Source organism: Durio zibethinus, chromosome 22 (assembly GCF_047325235.1).
Source record: "Durio zibethinus cultivar Kanyao isolate XHJ-2024 chromosome 22, ASM4732523v1, whole genome shotgun sequence".
Lineage (NCBI taxonomy): Eukaryota > Viridiplantae > Streptophyta > Magnoliopsida > Malvales > Malvaceae > Durio > Durio zibethinus.
The window spans coordinates 8,739,913-8,753,913 of record NC_143183.1 but is presented as its reverse complement, the minus strand read 5'-3'; the positions used below and the strand labels follow the sequence as shown (position 1 = coordinate 8,753,913).

General features: G+C 38.9%; 3 pseudogenes; all 3 read right to left on the bottom strand.

The window, feature by feature from the left end:
* Positions 1-9,088: 9,088 nt before the first annotated feature.
* Positions 9,089-10,579, bottom strand: LOC149512556 (25S ribosomal RNA; annotated as a pseudogene).
* On the bottom strand, positions 10,580-11,754 carry LOC149512555 (25S ribosomal RNA; annotated as a pseudogene).
* Positions 11,755-11,990: 236 nt separating this feature from the next.
* On the bottom strand, positions 11,991-13,787 carry LOC149512554 (18S ribosomal RNA; annotated as a pseudogene).
* Between the last annotated feature and the right edge of the window lie 214 nt (positions 13,788-14,001).

Genomic DNA, 14,001 nt, shown 5'->3' with positions numbered 1-14,001 from the left:
GGTGGTCGAAACATATGCTGAGACCAAGGGCCAACATGTCTCGATGGTGATCAAGGCTTATACATGTGTCACAGTCCATAAGCTAGCTAGGCTAAGGTGTTCTCTCTAAGTCAAAGAGCAACTCTAGCTCTAATAGGATAGGGACTGACAACTTGATGCCGAGAATTAATGGTTGAGATGTTGGAGATTAATAGCAAATAGAAAAACTCACAAAGAAGACAACTCACAAGAATTTGTATAATGGTAGAATATGATTATTGGATTAAAAGGAATAGAAGTTCACCACCAAGGCTAGACACTAAGGGATATAGAAACATTACCTTAAGAGTTCTAATCAAGGATATAAAACAATAGAATTTCACCACTCAAGGAAATCCTCCTAAGAGATTAGAACATGAAGAACAATCTAAAAGATTGATTAAGGATAAAGAAAACACTATTCTACCTTCTACCAAAGAATAATAGAAAATAACATCCATCCAAACATGGGAACTTCATAGATTGAATTACTAGAATCATGCCTAAAATCATGGGATTTGCATGTGAACACAATAATTTGTAATGTGAACACAATTATCTACCCATTTACTCTCGCAAATTACATGATAATGAATTTAACCATAATCCCATCCATCTTTATGCTCTTTTTTTCCAATAATTGTGAACACAATCTCCCTATTCCAGTGCACCTTATTTTTGCATTTGTTTAGTGGATTTGGACCAAAGATAAGCCTATCTTATTTTTGAATAAATCTTTCTTAGTCTCAGCCTAAGTTGTAAGATGTGTTGACATTGTAGGGTCAATCTCTTCTGGTTGGAAAAGACTTGTCCTCAAGTCTAAATTAGGTTTTTCACCATGGTAGGGTAACAAATCAGCAACATTGAAAGTGGAAGATACTCCATAAGTGTCAAGAAGCTTTATCTTGTAGGCATTCTCCCCAATGCGTTGGAGAATTCTAAATGGACCATCTACCTTAGGTTATAATTTGCCAAACTTCCCTAAAGGAAATCTCTATTTCCATAAGTTAATCTACATCAAATCACTTTCTTTGAACTCCATATGTTTTCGATGCTTGTTTGTTGCCTTTTTATATTTCTCATTTTACTACAAAATCCTAGCTCTCACTTGTTCATGTAATTGTTTGATACCCTTAGTCATTTCTTTCAGCATCTCCACTAAATTGTTGATTAGTAGAGAAAGGAACTAAATCTAAAAGGCTAATTGGATTTTTACCATACTCCACCTTAAAAGGGCTACAACCAATGGTTTGGCTTAGTGAGCAGTTGCAGGCAAACTCTACTTAAAGTAAAACAAGATTCCACTGCTTGATATTCTTTCCTACATAACTTCTTAGAAAGTTGCCCAAGCTATGGTTGGTTACTTCCATTTGACTATCTGTTTAAGAATGATGAGAAAAACTACACTTGAGATTAGTACCAAGCTTCTTCAAAAAGGTACGCCAAAAATGACAAAGAAACTTGGAATCTTGATCAGACACCAAGGATCTAGGCACTCTATGTAGCCTCATAATTTCCCTGAAATACAAATAAAAAACATAAGAAACATCTATAGTTCTGGTACAAAGAACGAAATGGGCCATCTTGAAAAAATGATCCACAACCACCATGATGGAGTATTTGTTCCTTTGAGTTCTAGGCAGTCCAACTACAAAGTCCTAACTAACATTCTTCTAAAGAGCATTAGGCATGGGTAGTGGAGTATACAATCCAATGTTTTGACCATGACTCTTGGCAATGTGGCACACACCACATAGTTCAAGGTGTTTCATCACATCCCTCTCTATTTTCAGCCAATAAAACCTATCCTGCAAAAGAGCAAGTGTCTCGTTTTCCAAAGTGTCCACCTATTGCACCATCATGAGCTTATTAATTAAGGCTTGTCTTAAGGAAAATGAAAGAATGCAAAGGCTGTTAGCCTTGAAGAGATATCCATCATGCAACAACAACTAGTTGTGTGGTCCTTGCTTGCATTCTTACCAATTTTGGCCAAAGCAAGGGTTTACCTTATAGAGCCCTTTGATCATATCACATCCAATAACTTCAATAGCCATAGTTCCCAATAAAGAGTGCTTTTCACTCAAAGCATCTACCACCATATTTTGAGTTCCTAATTTGTGTTTGATAGTGAAGTTGTAGGCTTAAAGGAACTCCATCCAAGCTATACGCTTTCGGTTGAGCTTGTGCTGGCTATTGATAAACTTCAAGGCTTTATGGTCTGAGTATAAGACAAATGGCTTGGTGAGAAGATACTAACTCCAATGGAATAAAGCTCTATATATAGCGTAAAACTTCTTGTCATAAGTTGAATACTTCCTCCTGGCTTCATTGATCTTTTTACTAAAAAAGGCTATAGGATTTCCTTCTTGACTTAAAATAGCACATATTCCAAATTGGATGCATCACATTCCACCTTAAACACTTGATCAAAATCTAGTAAGGACAAGATGAGGGCTTCAGTGATCCTAGTCTTGATGAGCTCAAAGCTGTGTTAGGCTTCTTTGGTTCATTTAAAAGCTTCATTCTTCAAACATTCAGTGATGAGAGCCATAATGGAGCTATAACTCTTAATGAAGCTCCTATAAAAAGATGTAAGGCCATGGATGCTTCGGATATCATACAAGATACTAGTGTTGGCCAATTTAAAATTACCTCAATCTTGCTAGGATCATCTTTATTCCTTCCTTTGACACCACAAACCCAAGAAACAAAAGGCTAGAAGTAAAGAAACTACACATTTTAAGGTTAGCACAAACTTTTTGTACCTTTAATATGCAAAAAATTTGGTGTAGATGATTCAAGTATTGGTCCTCATCTTCATTGTACACTAGAATATCATCAAAATATACTACTACATATCTGCCAATATAAGGTTTAAGGATATGATTCAAAAATCTCATGAAAGTACTAGGAGTGTTGGATAAACCAAAAGGCATTACCATCCATTCATGGAGACCATCCTTTATCTTGAAGGCTATTTTCCACTCATCTTTAGGCCTCATTCGGATTCAATGATAACCACTACATAAGTCTATCTTGGAGAAGATAGTTACTTCGTGTAAATGGTCCAAAAAATCATCCAAGCACAAAATAGAAAAGCAATAGCCAACTATGATTTTGTTGACTACCCTACTATCCATACACATACGCCATGATCCATCTTTTTTAGGCACCAAAATGCCTGGGACTATACAAGGGCTCATGCTTTTCATACAACAATCCTTTTCTCACTAAGTCATCAACTTGGCATTGGAACTCCGCATGCTCTTTAGGACATATCCTATAAGCTACCTTGTTAGGTAAAACAACACCTGAGATAAGGTTTATGTAGTGTTGAATGTCCTTTATTAGTGGTAGACTAATAGTTAACTCTTCTTGAACAACATTTTAAAATTTTACCAACAATGGTTTTATACTATAAGAGGTTCCTCACTATCTTCATTTACCTTAATCAACACTAGTGCATGCATGTATCACCCATCTTAATTTTCTTTCTATAATTGGCCTTGGTAAACAAGTTGTTTTCTTCCCTTTTGGTTGGTTTTGACATCATTATGGGCTTAGTAGTGCCTAGGATGATTTTGCATCCATCTTTCACAAATTGTGAGTGTTGCGATAACCATCACAAATAACCCTCCTATCATAATGCCAAGGTCTTTCGAGCAATAAATGACAACCATCTATCAGAGCTACATCACACCACACTTCATCCTTGCATTGCTTTCCTATGGAAAAAGAACCAAACACCTCTTTCTAACCTTGATTTCATTCTTTTTTTCTAGCCAAGATAACTTATATGGTTAGGGGTGATCCACTATTTTGAGGCCTAATTTCTACACCATAAAAGTAGAAACAACATTTTCAAAACTTTCACTATCAATTATAACATGACATACCTTTCCATAGATAGGACATCGAGTGTGGAACACATCTTTATGCAACCAATATTCTTTCTTAGCAGGTGCAGTACTCAAGCTGCATTATATGACTAAGGATGTTCCATAATTGCCATAGGTTACCTCTTCCTCCTTTTCAAGGTTTTGTTCTCTTTAACAAGCTTCTCTTCATTTTCGTCCAAGTTTTCCTCTACTAGAGTCATAATCTTCCTATATGGGCATTTTGAGGCAATGTGTCCAAGCTCTTGACATTGAAAGCACCTTTTGGTTTGTGCACTAGACTGAGGCTTGCTTGTTAAGGTTTCACCTTTCTTTTAGGGCTACTTTGGAATGGACTTAGAAGGAATAATAGTTTTGGATGAGCCGTCTTTATTGATATAGCCTTTTTGGGACCCAAATCTCAAGTTGCTACCACAAGCCTCCTTTTGTTGTCTCTCTACTTTAAGGGCAAGCTTGCATACATCATTGAAAGTTTAATAGGGTTACAATTGTACCACATTACCTATTCAATCTTCAACCTTCCAAAAAAATGCAATAGTTTGCTCCTCTTGTTCCATTAATTCGTATTTCAACATGAGGTGCTCAAACTTAGCTATATACTCTTCCACTAAGAGATTTTTTTACTTCAAGTTATAGAGCCTAAGAAAGATGTCTTCACGAAAGTTGTCTTCACGAAAGTTGTTTAGGAGATACGTCTTATTTAACTCTCTTGTCATCTTCTCCCGAATTGTAATTTTTCTCTTGCCTTATCTTTCTTTTTGCTTTTCCAAATTTTCCTAGCAAAAGGATGCTTGTTTTCTAAGTTTGATGGCCACTAGCTTCACTTTGCAATATTCAAGGGCATCATGGTATTCAAAGATACATTCCACTATATGTATCCAATGTAAAAACTCTTTAGGTTGCATTTTCCCTTCGAATTCAGGAATCTCTATTTTTAGATTGAATATGCTATTTGAAGTTACTTTCTGCATAGATACTCTCTGACTTATCATAGGTGAGGGGGTGGTATCATCAAAATCGTTGTTATTTCCATGGTATAGATTGGTTTCTCCTTCATCTTCTTCACTCCTCCTTCTTTGCCTCCTTATCTCTTTTCTCTTTATGTATATGCAACTGTTGTTGTAGTTAAAAGATTTATTGCCATATCTCCTCTATAAGGGCATCCCTAGGATCATCATTAATAGTTGCTGCAACGTCGATGTTAGCTTCAACCTCTTCTGTTGATGCTTGACGAAAATGACCTACCATAGCTTTAATACCAATTTAATGTTGAGAATTAATGGTTGAGATGTTGGAGATTAATAGCAAATAGAAAAACTCACAAAGAAGACAACTCACAAGAATTTAAATAATGGTAGAATATGATTATTGGATTAAAAGGAATAGAAGTTCATCACTAAGACTAGACACTAAAGGATACAGAAACACCACCCTAAGAATTTTAATCAAGGATATAGAACAATAGAAGTTCACCACTTTAGGAAATCCACCTAAGAGATACAAAACTTGAAGAACAATCTAAAAGTTTGCTTAAGGATAAAGAAAACTATATTTTGTCTTCTACCAAAGAATAACAAAAAATAAATAGGCTAGGAACATCCCTTCAAGCATGAGAACTTCATGATTGAATTGCTAGAATCCTGCCTAAAATCATGGGATTTGCATGTGAATGTAATTATCTACCCATTTACTTCTACAAATTACATGAGAATGAATTTAACCACAATCCCATATATCTTCATGCTTTTCTTTTTCAGGTAGTGTGAACACAATCTCTTTATTCCAACCCACCTTATTTTTGCATTTCTTTGGTCGATTTGGACTAAGGATAGGCCTATCTTATTTTTGGATAAGACTTCCTTAGTCTCAGCCCAAGTTGTAAGATGTGTTGACACTCTAAGGTCACAACTAGGAAGACCACGTTTTGAGGCATTCTAGAGGTCTAGGTCATAGGGAACTAGCCTAAAACAATGGTACAGACAGTGACCAAGACTCTAGATGCCTAGGCATGGCGTTCAGGTTCTGAAAAATTGAGCTAGGCTATGTGCAAGTGTTGGTAAGTGTTATATGAATTTACAAGCCATAAAAATGGAAAGTGGCATTGGCATAGCAAAAATATGAAGATGTATCTGAAGCTACCTACTGCCCAATCGTGGTGTGCATAGTACATGACCTAGGCCTAGAATACCCGTGCTTGGTGCATGGCCCAACATATGCCAATGGTGTTCAAGAGAATTACTCGCACAAAGGGCCAACATGTACTGATGGTGGTTAAAGCATGGGCCGAGACTAAGGGCCAACACATCCCGATGGTGGTTGAGGCATGTGCATGTGTCATAATCCACAAGCTAGTTTAGGCCCAAGGGTCTCTCCAAGTCAAGGACCAGTTCAGGTTTGGCAAAATTAAGCCAGCCCAAGTGCAGGCACTAGTAACTGTTATATGAATTTACAAGCCATAAAAATGGCATTAGCACTGTAAAAATATGAAGATGTGCCTGAACACACCTACTGCTCATTCGTGGTGTGCATGGTACATAGCTCTGGCCTAAGTTATCCACATATGGTATGTGGCCTAGCATGTGCCAATGGTGTTTAAGGGAACTGCCCGTAAAAGGGCTAACATATATCGATGGTGGTCAAAGCATATGCTAAGACCAAGGGCCAACATGTCCTGATGGTGGTCAAGGCTTATGCATGTGTCATGGTCTAGTCCAAGCCTAAGGGTTTTCTCTAAGTCGATGAGTAGTTCCAACTCTAGCAGGACAAGGTCTAATAGATAAGGGGACTAGGCCTTGAAACTTATCGAAAGCCCAGGTCATAGGAAACTAGCCCAAAATAGTGGTACGGGCAGTGACCAAGACTTCAGATGCTCAAGCATGGTGTTTAGGTTCGACAAAATTGAGCTATGCCAGGTGCAGGCATTGGTAAGTGGTATATGAATTTACAAGCCGTAAAAATGGCATTGACGTAATAGAAAAATGAATATGTGCTTGAACCCACCTACTGCCTAATCGTGGTGCATTTGGTGCATGGCCTAAGACCAAGATATTTGCACTTGGTGTATGGCCCAACATATGCCAATGGTGTTCAAGAGAACTACTCACATAATAGGCCAACATGTGTCGATGGTGGTTGAAGCATGGGCTGACACCCAGGGCTAACATGTCCTAATGGTGATTAAGGCATGTGCATGTGTCATTGTCAACAAGCTAGTCCAGCCCAAGGTTCTCTTTGAGTCAAGGAGTAGTTTAGGTTTAACATAATTGAGCCAGGCCTAGGTGCAGGCACTGTTGAGCATTATATAATTTACAGGCCATAAAAATTACATTGGCATGGTAGAAATATGAAAATGTGCCTGAACTAACCTATTACCTTATCGTGGTGTGCATAGTACTCAGCCCGAGCTAAGGATACTCAAGTGTGGTGCACGACCAAGCATATGCTGAAGGTGTTTGACAAAACTACCCGCACTAAGGGCTAGCATGTGCTAATGGTGGTCTAAGTATATACTGAGACCAAAGGCCAACATGACCCAATAGTGGTCAAGGCATGTACATGTGTCACAATCCATAAGCTAGTTAAGGCCCAGAGTTCTTTTTGAGTCAAAGAGAGGTTCTCTCTTTGTAGAATTGAGCCAAGTCTAAATGTAGTGCTAATGAGCACTATCTAAATTTACAAGCCATAAAAATGGCATTGGCATAGTAGAAATATAAAGATGTGCATAAACTCACCAACTGTCAAGTCGTGGTGTGCATGTTGTGTGGCTGGGGCTTAGGATACCTATGCTTGGTGTGTAACCTAGCATATGTAGATGGTGTTCGAAGGAATTGCCTGCAAAAAGGGCCAGCAAGTGCCAATGGTGTTCAAAGCATGTGTCAAGACCAAGGGCCAATATGTCCCAATGGCAGTCAACACATGTGCATGTGTCATGGTCCACATGCTGGTCTAGGCCTAGGGGTTCTCTTCGAGTCGATGAGCAGTTCTAGCTCTAGCAGGACAAGGTTTAACAGCCAAGGGTACCAGGCCTTGAGGCATATTAGAGGCCCAAGTCACTAGGAACTAGCCTAGGATAATGGTGCAAGTAGTGATCAAAACTCCAAAGGCTCAAGCATGGTGTTCAAGTTTGGTAGAATTGAGCCAGGCCCAAGTGTGGGTGTTTATTAGCGCTTAGTGCATACTCTAGCGGAACAAGGTTTAACAGCCAAGAAAACCAAGCCTTAAGGCTTACTAGAGGCCCAAATTGATGGGAACTAACCCAGAACAATGGTACAAGTAATGATCAAGACTCTAAAGGCTCATGCATAGTGTTCAGGTTCAAAAAAATTAAGCAAGGCCTAGGTGCAGGTATTGGTGAGCAATGCAAGGGTACATAGTCAAACCCAGGTGTGGGCACACCTGAACATAGTCCTAGAAGGATAAGATTTATGGGCTTTTATAAGGCCTAGTACTATAGCACAATCTTTGGCAAGTTGGAATTATGCTAGGCACTTGATTTTTGTAGGTTGACTAATGCACATAGAGTCAATTCCCTACCTAAGGCCACATGGAGTTTGGCTTAAGATCAAAACCTGTGACACATGCACTGAGCATGATTTGGTATTGATGGTGATTAAAGGGTAAACAAGTGCATGGGTGGGAAGGTCATAGTACACATGCCACACCAAGTGCCAGCAATTGGTAAAGAGGTGTCTAAGGCAACAACCCACAGCAAGGGCCTACTTATGCCGACAATGGTCGAGGCAAGTGCTCACACTAAGTGCAAGCATTTGGCAATAGTGTTTGAGGGAACACTCTACACCAAAGGCTAGCATCTAGTAATAGTGTCCTAGTCAACATTCCACAATAATGGGCTAGCATTTACTAATGGTGTTCAATGCAATTGCTCACACCAACCAAGGGCCAGATGTCGTTGATGGCATTTAAGGTAAAAACCCATAGCATGGGCCAACATGTGCGAATGGAGTTTAAGGCAGATGCCCACACCAAGTGTGAGCCCATCTCTATAACAAATACAAAAAGCATGTGGTTGTCATTTACTTGGAAGCTCAAGGAAGTGATGTCATCTCTCAGTTGAATCGATTGCAATAGAAAACACTATTTATCCCCAAACCTAAAGGGGTGTGGTGTAAAGAATGTAGTGAGAAGACTTCAATAGATGTATGGGAGGAAGAGATGAATTGAAGTAACAAAGGGTTAAATCTCAATAGATCATGGCAGCAAGGCCACTCTACCACTTTTAATACCCTGCTGCATATTTAAGCCATCAGTAAAGGATTTTACCCACCATTCGATGGGAATTGAGCTCTAAGAAGGCTCGTGTAGCTTGTCCACTATAAGGGCTGCACCTACAACATGTGCCCTTGGGGGCTATAGGCCCCTATTACAAGTTGACAATCAAGCAATGGTTGCATGCATCATTTCTAGCCTAGATTCTGACTTAGAGGCATTTAGTCATATTCCAACGCATGGTAGCTTCTCACCATTAGCTTTCCAACTAAGTGCAATGACCAATTGTGTGAATCAGTAGTTCATCTTACACTACATCAAATTACTATTGTGATGCTACCATCAGTGGAGTAAAACTAACTTGTCTCATAATGGTCTAAACCAAACTCACATTCCCTATTGATGGGTGAACAATCCAACATTTAGTGAATTCTGTTTCACAATTATAGGAAAAGCCAACATTAAAGGATCAAAAAGCAACGTTGCTATGAAATCTTGGCTACCACTAGCTAGTTATTCCCGTGGTAACTTTTTTAACACCTCTAGCTTCAAATTCTATAGGTCTAAAAGATCAATAGGCCATGCTTTCATGGTTCATATTCGAATCGACAATTAGAACCAAACATGCTTTTACCCTTTTGTTCCGTATGAGATTTTATTCTCGTTGAACTCATCTTAGGACACTTATGTTATCTTTTAACAGATGTGCCACCCTAACCAAACTCCCCACTTAACATTTTTTTCGCTCAGATCAACCAACTGAGGCTAGCCTTAGGTCCAAAAGAAGGGGCCGTGCCCTACCTCCAATTCATAAAAAAAGTAAAATCACATTAAATATAGTGGTATTTCAATTTCGGTGGAAGGTCCCACTTATCTTACACCTCTCAAGTCATTTATAGTTAAGCTCAATAGGGTCTTCTTTCCTTGTTGATTCTACCAAGCCTCTTCCTTTGGCTATGGTTTCACTGGATAGTAGATAGGGACAGTGGAAATCTCATTAATCTATTCATGCGAGTCATTAATTAGATGACGAGGCATTTGGCTACCTTAAAAGAGTCATAGTTACTCTCGCCATTTACTTACACTTCGTTGAATTTCTTCACTTTGACATTAAGAGCACTAGGCAGAAATCACATTACGTGGGCATCCACATGGACCATCGCAATGCTTTGTTTTAATTAAATAGTCAGATTCCCCTTATCTTTATCAATTCTAAGTCGACTGTTCATCATTCGACAAAAGGCCCTTAAGAGAGCCATTCCCAGTCCATCTCCTAACCAACACGCGGTGACTTGTTCTCATCATGGGAGTAGCTCAAGCAATACACCAATAGTCGATGGGTTTGAGACAAGGACCCTGATGCCCAGCCCTCAGAGCCAATCTTTTTCTTGAGGTTACTGATCTATTTTATCGACCTTCTTTGCCTACATTGTTCCATCGACCAGAAGTTGTTCACCTTGGAGACCAAATGCGACTATAAGTACAACCAAGATTTTCAAAAGCTGTCAATAGTGCATTGAACACCATGCAATGTGTAGTGCTCTTTTAGTCATTAGACCTTACCTCTGGTTGAACCATTGCCAGGATGGGTAGGCTGTTAAACAGAAATTATATCTCTTCTTAACACCCCCATTAACATCTCTAGACTCTTTAAGTTGCCATCAGCCATTGTGTCTCGATTTAAAAATTTTAACCTAATTTTTTTTTTAAGCCCACTCTGGACTCACTGTCGAATGGGCTTTCCCCATCTCATAAGATCGACTAACCCATGTGCAAGTGCCATTCACATGGAACCTTTCCCCTTTTCGACCTTCAAAGTTCTTATTTGAATATTTACTACTACCACCAAGATCTACACTAATAGCCATTCCACCCATTTTGTAGTGATTGTCATGCTCTTTTACTTATCAAGGCCTGGTCCTTGCCCCGATGCCAAGTATAGGTTGTGCACTTAAGTGCCATCCATTTTTGAGCTAGTTGAATTGGTAGGTGAGTTGTTACACTCTCCTTAGTGGATTTTGACTTCCATGACTTTCATCTTGCTATCTTAATCGACCAACAACTTTTGTGGGTTCTAGGTTAATGTGTAATTGGGCACTGTAACCTGACTTCTGATTCATCCCATATCGCTAGTTTTGCTTACCAAAAATGGCCCACTAGAACTTTAGATTCCCTGATGTGGCTCAACGAAGCAACTGCACCATCCTACCTATTTAATGTTTGAATATAGGTCAAAGGCATTGCACCCTTAATGCCTCTAATCATTGGCTTTACCTGATAGAACTCACTAAGGGATCCAACTATCCTAAGGGAAACATCGAAAAGAACTAGCTACTAGATGTTTTGATTAGTCTCACACCCCTATACCCAAGTAAAACAAATAATTTGCACATCAGTATTGTTATGGGCCTCCATCAGAGTTTCCTTTGGCTTCGCCCTACTCAGGTGTAGTTCACCATTTTTCAAGTCCTGACAAGCGTGCTCACACTAGAACCACTCTCAAACAATCAAGGTCAATCAATGGTGCACTAGTGAGGGATCCTACCAATCAACTTTTTTGTGCCTTATAGGTTTTCTAGCTTGTTGACTTGCACACATGTTGCTCGTGCATAATTATGAACGGGATAGGGATGGCACATGTGCTTTTTTTCATTCTATTTCCTTGGCATAATTCGCACCAAGGGTTATTCAACTGTGGTTGATGATACTGATCATTTTGCCTACTTGAGAGATGGAATAAAATGACTATCACATACGCCCGTGGTAGAAGGGGCTCGAGGTACAAAAGCACCCTTACCCCCTCGGTATTCTGTTAATGCATTTGTAAGTCATTCGTTGAGCGGGTTTCGAAAATGATCCTTCCACAAGTTCACCTATAAAAACCTTATTACAACTTCTCCTTCCTCTAAATGATAAGGTTTAGTGAACTTCTCACAATGTCACAAGCAGTGAATCATCCTGTCACCATGATCCGAACACTTCACTAGACCATTCAATTAGTAAGAATAGTGAGCAATGTGTACAAAGGGCTGGGACATACTCAATGTGAGCTCATGACTTGCACTTACTAAGAATTCCTCATTGAAGACCAATAATTACAATGATCTATCCCCATCACAATGAAATTTCAAAGATTACTCGGGCCTGTCAACCTAGGCTATAGACTCATTGAATACATCAGTGTAGTGTGTGTGTGATCCAAAACATCTAATAGCATCACAGACCCTTTATTACCTCAAACTTCTTTAGCCTAAGTGGCCATAGTCTCTTTAAGAAGCTAGCCACAAAGGATCACCTCTACGTAGCTAGTTAGCAAGCTGAGGTCTTATTCGTTAATAGAATTAACTAGACAAATCGCTCCGCCAACTAAGAATGGCCATGCACCTCCAAGAATCAAGAAAGAGCTTTCAGTCTATTAATCGTTACTATGTCTAGACCTAGTAAGTTTCCTCGTATTGGTCAAATTAAGCTGCAGGCTCCACTCTTGGTGGTACCCTTCTATTAATTTCTTTTAGTTTCAGCATTGCAACCATACTCCCCTCGAAACCTAAAGACTTTGATTTCTCATAAAGTGCTAGCAAAGTCCTAAAAGTAACATCCATTGATCCTTGGTTGGCATCATTTATGGTCGAGACTAGAACAAATCTAATCATCTTTAAGCCCTAAACTTTTATTCCTGATTAATGAAAACATCTTGGCAAATGCTTTCGCAATTGTTCATCTTTCATAAATCCAAGAATTTTACCTCTAACTATGAAATACGAATCCCCTTGATATCCCTATTAATCATTACTTTAATCCTGAAGGCTAACACAATAAAACCAAAACCCTATAATGTTATCCCAAGCTAATGTATACAAGCCTAGGCCTACTTTGACCACTCTAAGTTCTTCAAAGATATAGTGTCAAGGGAACGATTTGACTAGTTTAGGCCAAGAAAACATCATTGATAGTTAGGATAAGTAGACTGGTGCTTATCGTGAGGCGGATTAGATAACCCAACCATAGTTCTAACTATGAGCTTTTTAACTGTAATAACTTAAATATACACTATTGGAGCTAAAATTACTGTGACCACTGGCACCAGGCTTGCCCTACAATGGATCTTTAGTAAGAGATTTAGATTGTACTCATTCCAATTACTAGACTCATAGAGCCAATATTGTTATTTATTGTCACTACCTCCCTATGTCAGGATTAGGTAATTTACATGCATGCTACCTTTTTTAGATGTGATAGCCATTTCACAGGCTCCTTCTCTAGAATCAAACCCTAATTCTCCGTCACCTATCACCATCATAGTAGGTCACTATCTTATTATCAAAAGTTGATAGGGTAGAAATTTGAATGATGCATTAATGACATAAAGGCCATGAGATTCATTAAGTTATCATGAATCATCAGAGCAACGAGCAAAGCCAACGTCGACCCTTTATCTAATAAATGCATCTTTTTTAGAAGTTGGGGTTTGTTGCACATATTAGCTCTAGAATTACTATGATTATTTAAATAGTAGATATCATCAAACAAAACTATAACTGATTTAATGAGCCATTCATAGTTTCATATTCGAATTAGTTCAAACTTACACATACATGGCTTAATCTTTTAGACAAGCATATGACTATTGGCAAGATCAACTAGGTAGAATTCCTTCAGGACATTGGCCTGCATAGGCCTCAACGCATTGATCGAGCAACAGAAAGAGCCAATGTAGAGCACAAGGATCGTGCATGTTGAGCACGTTAAATTCATACCATCGGACGAACAAGGGCCCAAAACCCATACCCATAAAATGTTTTACATCTAAGAGCATGATTGAACTCTTGTGCACCAATGTGACCATAGAGATTTAGGTGGT